Here is a 7,910-nt window from a genome sequence, read left to right on the forward strand (position 1 = left end):
TCCAGTGGAAATAGTTCAGGAACTTGTACAAGCTTTCTAATATCAAGACAAAATATGTTCTGCTTCCCATTTGAATATGGGTGGGTAGCCACTTCATTGCTGCATTTGTATTAGAATCTGTAATACTGTACACAGTATATGATTGGGTGCCTGCCCGTTTTTAATCCAATTTCAGGAAGAAATCTGCTAATCAAAACAAATTAATTTGACCTCTTTTACACTACACTATGTACAAAGTTCTTCTGTGGCTGAGGAGGGAGGGTGTTTCTACAATTTAATTTGGAAAAATAACCCTGACAACATCTGTTTGTGAACAAAAACATTTTTAATAGAGTCTGTAAAAACTGTGTGTTGTGTTTTAAAAAGGTGACAATTTAGGAGGCAAGGGATCTCTATTTATATGTACTACCCAGCTGCAGTATGGGAAGATGAAGGATCCAGGATTTTTGGGTATCTTGAAACTGACAAATCAATTGAAAATTATACTAATCTGCTGTACCACCTGTGGCTTCGCAAACGGGAGACAAGCATCATCCCCAGGCCAATGAAGCTTGCTTCGTTGGAGATGCTGGAGGATCTGGCAAATTCTTTGACTGCGATGGTATGTTGAGTCACATTCAGGAAGATGTGGTAAACATGTATTTACAGTGCATTTAGAAAGTATTCAGACCCCATTTGTAGAAATGCAAGCAAATTCATTAGTAGTGGAAATAAACTGAAATATCACATTGACATAAGTATTCAGACCATTTGCTGTGACCCTTGAAAATTAGCTCAGATCCTCCCATTTCTCTGGATCATCTTTGAGTTGTTTCTACACCTCACCTCAGTTAGAGATCATCTGTGGTAAGATCCGGGCCTGATTTGGAAAGGTACACACCTTTCTACATAAGGTCTCACAGCTTACAATGTTATTATGGGATATGGAGTGTAGATTGATGATTTATTTATTGATTGATTTTAGCATGAGGGTGCAACTTAACAAAATGTGGAAAAAGTAAAGGGGTCTGAGTACTTTCTGAATGCAATGTAGAGCTTTTACACAGTGAATAACTACAAAATTGGTTGGGATTGCTTGGCCTGAGGTTGTCAGACAGCTAATCTGTGATCTAATTTCCATGTAGACATGTTTTGCTTCAAAGCTCTTCAGGTGCTCACACATCTTCTACCTCAGACTTTTCTCATCTTTCTGCTGAAATTCCAGATATTGGTTTATGGTCATCTCCCCATGCTGTTTTTTTAATGAAGTATTTATATCAATATTCAAAAATGTTCAATATTTTGACAATCATTACTATGCTTATGTGATGGACAAAAAAGATGCATTTGAAATGGTTAACATAAATGACCTTGCAGGTGTCAGACCATTAAGCTTGTTGTCATGTTTCCAGGGAGACAGAGTTTTCTTAAATCCCAGGTACAAAATTGTGTAAATAAGTCTGAACTGTTGATGACCCACTTTTGACGGAAAACAAAAAAGCTGATGACTTTATGTACATACATTATTATTGGTAAAATCAATGTTTATGGATGCAATTTTTAAAATAAATTTGTGTTAAAAGTAACACAACTAGACAAAATTTGTGTTGGATTTTCAAACACAGTGATTGTGTCACACACAGTGTGCAGTCCTTATATAGACACACTGATGTGTTAAAAATTGACATGACTTGTGTTGATTTTAACACATCTGGTGTTATATCTGACTTAACAAACCATTTACTGACATAATTGCTAATGACTTGACTGACTACACAAGATGCCAATCCACACCGTCTTAAAAGATACCGGTAAGTTAGTATGTGTAAGGTCTACTTTTAAGATGTTTGTTCGTTCAATATTCAATAATTATTGTAATAAACAATGTCTTATCTTCTCTTCATTACATAAGATGAAAGGCCTTTTCACATACCTCTATACCTGTGAGGTGACGCTACCTGTGACGCTGTGACGCTACCTGTACCGTACGCCGTGATTCTGTGAGATCGACACTTACTGGCTGCTCCGCTTTCTCTCTTCACTTTCTGTCCTATAGTCTTTTGTTACACATTATCTGCTGCTGCTTTGTACTAATCTATCTTATTTTTGATCGCTACCTGTGCATTGATATTTCCTCTGACTTTAGCCTGTTTGTTGTTAGTGTAATTTAGCTTAGCCGTTTGTAGCCTCATTAGCCTATTTTAAATTGTAGCCTCACCTTCTCACTCCTACAGCTAACCTAGCTTAAAGTAACTACTATCATGGCTTGTGTTAGCTGTTCTGCTCTTGAAGACAGGGTGTCTCTGCTAGACAGACGTGTCCGTCAACTAGAGCAGCTCCTTTCTCCTAGCATTACCTTAGATATGACGGGCACTCCAGATAGCGTTAGCCACAGGCTCGACAGCGAGCCTGTTAGGGCTAGCTTAGCCTCGTCGGCAGTGTGTGCGGAGTTCGTCCCTGTCAGCCGGCGGAAAGGGGCACGTAAGAGCAAGCCTGGTCTGCAGTCGCCTCTCCCGACTGCAAACCGATTTTCGACTCTTGCTAGCCCCGTTGGTAGTCCTGTTCGCCCGCGTGTCTCCCCCGCTCCCGCTGACAGGGCTAAACAACGCACTCTAGTCATAGGGGACTCCATCACTCGCAATGTCAGATTAGCTTCGCCAGCCAGTGTTTACTGCCTACCTGGGGCCAGAGCTTCCGACATTGAGGATAATCTGCTGGCATCATGCAGGGAGAAACAGGGGGCTCAGGCACACTGCACACCTAGTTATAGCAACATTGTCATTCATGTCGGCACCAATAACATTAGAATGAAGCAGTCTGAGGTCACCAAAGCTAGTTTAGCTAGGACGTTTGAGTTTGCTAGAAAGATGTGTCGGCATCGATTAGTTGTCTCTGGTCCTTTACCCATGCGGGGTAATGATGAGGTGTACAGTAGATTAACGTCTCTGAACAGCTGGCTGGCTCGTCACTGTAGTGAGCAGGGATATAGTTTTGTGGATAACTGGCCTTCTTTCTGGGGCCGTCCTGACCTGCTGAAGGCGGATGGCCTGCATCCTACTGGAGCAGGCGCTGCTATTTTATCTAGGAATATAGACAGGTGTTTACATCGGGTTTGACAGTAGGGCACTAGTGCTCGGCAGGTCGCAGGTGATTAGAGAACCTGCTAGGTCTTTAGGTGGTGCGGTTTTGGAGACGACTAGCTTAGATGATGAATCTACCCAGGAAAATTTGCAGACTTTAGATGCTCAGACTGATAGCCTGATCTGCTGCATTGAGACTGTCTCCATTCCCTGCTGTACTATTCACAAGTTTCCTAAGTTTCTAAACCACCATGTACAAAACACCACTCCTGCCACTGGTGACAGTGCTAGGTCCCATAAAGTACTGAATAAAAGGCCACTTAAATTTCCTAACAGAAACACTAGATGCCTCATTTCTATTAATACTCTTGTACCTTGCTACACCAGGCTGCTACCAGCAGCTCCAGGCTCAATATGATCCTCAAATTTGGCTTCATAAATATTAGACCACTTTCTACTAAGGCATTATTGATAAATGACTTGATTCTTGAACATAATCTGGATATGGTTGGTCTATGTGAAACATAAACCAGATATGTTCCTGCCTTTAAATGAAGCTTCCCCACCTGAGTATGCCAACGCACATGTTGCTCGGGCTATGAAAAAAGGTGGGGGCATCGCTTTAATTTAGAAGTCTTCCTTTGGTCTAACCTCAACTCTTAATGTCACTTTTAACTCCTTTGAGGCTGTAGTATTGAAACCTTCTCCAGTAGCTTCTGATCCCCATGACCAGGGAAATAGATTGCAACCACTGCACCTTGTGGTACTTTACAGACCACTTGGCCCCTACTCACAGTTTTTAGATGAATTTGGAAATTTTTTATGATGTCTGGTCACATATAGTGATGATATCCTAATTATGGGTGACTTTAACATTCACCTAAATAAGGCCTCTGATCCTTTAAATATAGCTTTTTTGGCACTTATTGATACTTTTGGGTTCACACAGTCTGTACATGAACGTACTCACTGTGGTGGTAACACTCTAGACCTGATTCTTTCCTGTGGGATTGAGGTGTCTAATCTGACCATCTCTCCTGTCACATCGGTTATCTCCGATCATTTTCTTATCAAATTTGATGCAACTCTAGTCTATCCCCCTAAAATTGTCAATAATATATCTTCCACCAGACACATAGGTCCCGCAACTTTAACTGTTCTTAGTGAGCAATTACCAGAGGTCCTGGCCCCTTTTACGACAGCAATTGGTTCTGTTGATAACTGTACCAGGGATTTAAATACAACCTTGTCTAGTCTCCTTGATTCAGTTGCACCTCTCACCACTAAAATTAAACAGCCAAAGAGGTCCACTCCCTGGTTCACAGACGACACACGTGCTCTGAAGCAGGCCTGTTGGAAATTAGAGCGCAAATGGCGCAAATCCAAATCAGAAGCTCTGTATCTCAAACTTAATCAATAGCAATAAAGATAATCCTAGATTTCTTTTTGACACTGTAGCTAAACTCACTAAAAAGCAGCAGGCTCCTAGCTGCTCGCCCTTTACTGCCTGTGAGTTTCAGAATTTTTTCTGCAGTAAAATTGATGAGATTAGATTAAAAATCAGTTCATTTTCTCTGGCATCTGCTGCAGAACCGGCTGTGCATCATACTGAGTCTCAGAGAGTTTCTGCTCTGATGAATTTTGACATTATATGTCTTGATTCATTATCTAAGATAGTACTAGCTTCTAAACCCACCACTTGCCTTCTTGACCCTTTACCAGGTAAACTCTCTAAAGATCTCTGGCCGGTCTTGGGCCCTGCAGTGCTGAATATTGTGGATCTATCGTTGACGACTGGCACTGTTCCTTCTAGCTTCAAAACAGCTGTGGTTAAACCTTTACTTAAGAAACCACACCTTGACCCTGGGTCTTTAGTTAACTATCGGCCTGTCTCAAATCTACCATTCTTCTCTAAAATACTAGAAAAAGTGGTGTATCAGCAGCTTTCAGCTCATTTAGCTGATAATAATCTATTTGAACCGTATCAGTCTGTCTTTAGGGCCTTTTACTCTACTGAAACAGCACTTGCTAAAGTAGTAAATGATCTGCTACTCTCTCTAGATTCAGATTCCACCTCTCTGTTCCTCTTACTTGATCTTAGTGCAGCCTTTGATACTATAGACCACCGTATACTCATGGACCGACTGGAAAATAGATTTGGAATCTCTGGCCTGGCCCTCAGCTGGTTAAAATCTTACTTATCTGACAGAACTCAGTGTGTCTCTTGTAATAACACTGTATCAGCCTTCTCTGATGTGAAATATGGAGTACCCCAGGGTTCTGTTCTTGGCCCCCTGCTTTTCTCTCTTTATATTTCTCCTCTTGGCCAAATTATTCGGAGTCATGGAATTAATTTTCACTGTTATGCTGATGATACTCAGCTATATGTGCCTATAAAGGCTGATAATGCCTCTCAAATTAGGGAACTAGAGATCTGCTTGTCATCTGTTAAAAGCTGGATGTCTCAAAACTTCCTGCTTCTTAATTCAGACAAAACTGAAATGCTGGTTATTGGCCCAGCACGATATAGACACCAGTTCGATCATGTAACTATATCCCTTGACAGCTGTGTTATCTCTCAAAGTACAACAGCCAAAAATCTGGGTGTCACACTTGATCGTACTCTTTCCTTTGATCAGCATATTAAAGACATTACAAAGACCGCCTTTTTTCACCTGCGCAATATAGCTAGGATTTGGTCTTTTCTTTCCATGGCAGACGCTGAAATTCTAGTCCATGCCTTTCTTTCTTCTAGACTGGATTATTGTAATGTTTTGCTTTCAGGACTACCGCATGCTAGCACTAAAAGTCTGCAAATGGTTCAGAATGCTGCAGCTAGAATGCTAATCAAGTTGAGAAGGTTCGACCATATTACCCTGGTTTTAGCCTCCCTTCACTGGCTCCCTATTCATGTTAGATCAGACTTTAAAGTTCTCTTAATGACTTATAAAATTCTAAATGGGCTAGCCCCCTTATACCTGTCTGATCTTCTTAACCCTCATATTCCCTCCCGTGCTCTGCGTTCTCAGAGTGCAGGGCTGCTGTCTGTCCCCAGAGTTAAAAAGAAGTCAGCAGGCTGCAGGGCCTTCTCCTATCGAGCTCCCTTCCTCTGGAACAACCTTCCTATTGATATTAGACAGGCTGACTCAGTTGAGGCCTTTAAATCCAAACTAAAAACTCATCTTTATGCCTTAACTTTTAACTAGCATATTATCTGGTTCCTATTTCAGGATACCATTTTCCTTCAGCGGGTTGAGTCAGTCTCAATGCATCAGTTAAGATTAATAGTTATTACATGCTGTCCATGATGTCCTGCCGACGAGATTACTATTAACTGTCTTAATATCGTTGCATCACTTTAACTGTGTGTTTCTTCCCTCAAGCACATTAGTGCCCAGGCTGTGCTTCTCTCTCTCTCTCTGCTACTGTCTCTCACTGCAGGGTTCTGCCTCCAGAGCTGGAGAGTCTCCTGCTGCTCCCATGATCCAGCTCAACCCATGATGCAACAATAATTAAACATTTACTAGTGTTATTGATAGTGTTAGTGCTATTAATGTACCATTGTTTGTCATTATTATTCCTTTAGCTGTAATAATAATAATAATAATAAGTATTATTATTATCATTATTATTATTATTATTATTATTACTACTACTACTATTTACATTTTGACTTAGTATGTGTATCTGCAATGTTGTCTTTCTCTTACCCCATTCCCCCACCCCCCTCTCTTTCTGTCTAAACCCAACCGGTCGAGGCAGATGGCCGCCCACCTTGAGTCCGGTTCTGCTCGAGGTTTCTGCCTCTTAAAAGTTTTTCCTTGCTACAGTCGCCTAGTGCTTGCTCATGGTGGGATCTGTTGGGTTTCTCTCTGCAAATTTTTATAAGATAAAGAGTACGGTCTAGACCTGCTCTATATGTACAGTGCCTCGAGATAACTTCTGTTGTGAATTGGCGCTATATAAATAAAATTGACTTGACTTGACTTGACATACAGCGTGACACAAATATAGAACGCAAAAACACAAGATACTTGGCCATGAATATACAGAAGTTTTCAAGATGTTGGTGGGACAGTTTGAGGTCCTGCTGGGGATGCGACCAATGCATTTGAGGAGGTACTACTGGGATCCTTTTGACCCAGAGCAGCCTCTGACAGACTTTGTTATTGTGATGCCTTTATTCACAGTGTGAAAGCTCTGACCTTGTTTCAAAAGAGAAATTGATTGCATTTTTGAAAAGATACACTTACATGCAAATTAAATGCATGAAAAAACACCCTCAGTATGAAAAGGCCTGAACTCACCTTTTTTCCACATTATGGATTTCCAGGGACGGGGAGAGGTGGAGGTGGTGAGCAGTACATGGATGGCTGGAGAGGATAACTGCTACTGGCCTCCATACAAATTCCCAAATGTGAAAAAAGAGCTCAAATCCAGCATGAAAATCCAGGAGCTGACTGGAGCATATACAGCATACACTTACTCAACAAAACAAGAAAGTCATCTAGAAAATATTGTCATTACATTTGAGGTGCAATAGACGCCTGTATATATGTTTTATTACTACATATTATTAAGTAGTTTTTTACTCATATTACTTTCTCTTTCCTAACTGTTTTGTGAAATTGTGACAAAAAAAAATCCCTCTGGAAGCATTAATATTTTTCTTGCTTTTCTCTTATTCTGTGTGCCTGGAGAATTTTTCATTTGTAAAAGTGATGACAAAAGTTCAAAAGAATCAATATGACATAATAATAATAATTAAAATAACCCTGAAACTGTGCATGTTTTTCTTTCTCTATAACGCATATTGTGTGTGGTGCAGGCTGCACAAATTCCAGCCGTGAA

Source organism: Lates calcarifer, unplaced genomic scaffold (assembly GCF_001640805.2).
Source record: "Lates calcarifer isolate ASB-BC8 unplaced genomic scaffold, TLL_Latcal_v3 _unitig_950_quiver_259, whole genome shotgun sequence".
Classification (NCBI taxonomy): domain Eukaryota; kingdom Metazoa; phylum Chordata; class Actinopteri; family Centropomidae; genus Lates; species Lates calcarifer.